Source organism: Austrofundulus limnaeus, unplaced genomic scaffold (assembly GCF_001266775.1).
Source record: "Austrofundulus limnaeus strain Quisiro unplaced genomic scaffold, Austrofundulus_limnaeus-1.0 Scaffold2564, whole genome shotgun sequence".
Taxonomy (NCBI): Eukaryota; Metazoa; Chordata; class Actinopteri; order Cyprinodontiformes; family Rivulidae; genus Austrofundulus; species Austrofundulus limnaeus.
In genome coordinates, this window is record NW_013954966.1 from 26,296 (window position 1) to 26,589 (window position 294).

A 294-nucleotide genomic window follows, 5' to 3' on the forward strand; every position below is an offset into this window, starting at 1 on the left:
TACAGGTGAGGACAAGTGTACAGGTGAAGACAGGTATAAAGGTGAGGACAAGTGTACAGGTGAGGACAGGTGTACAGGTGAGGACAAGTGTACAGGTGAGGACAGGTGTACAGGTGAGGACAGGTACAAAGGTGAGGATAAGTGTACAGGTGAGGACAGGTGTACAGGTGAGGATAAGTGTACAGGTGAGGACAGGTATACAGGTGAGGACAAGTGTACAGGTGAGGACAAGTGTACAGGTGAAGACAGGTATAAAGGTGAGGACAGGTGTACAGGTGAGGACAAGTGTACAGG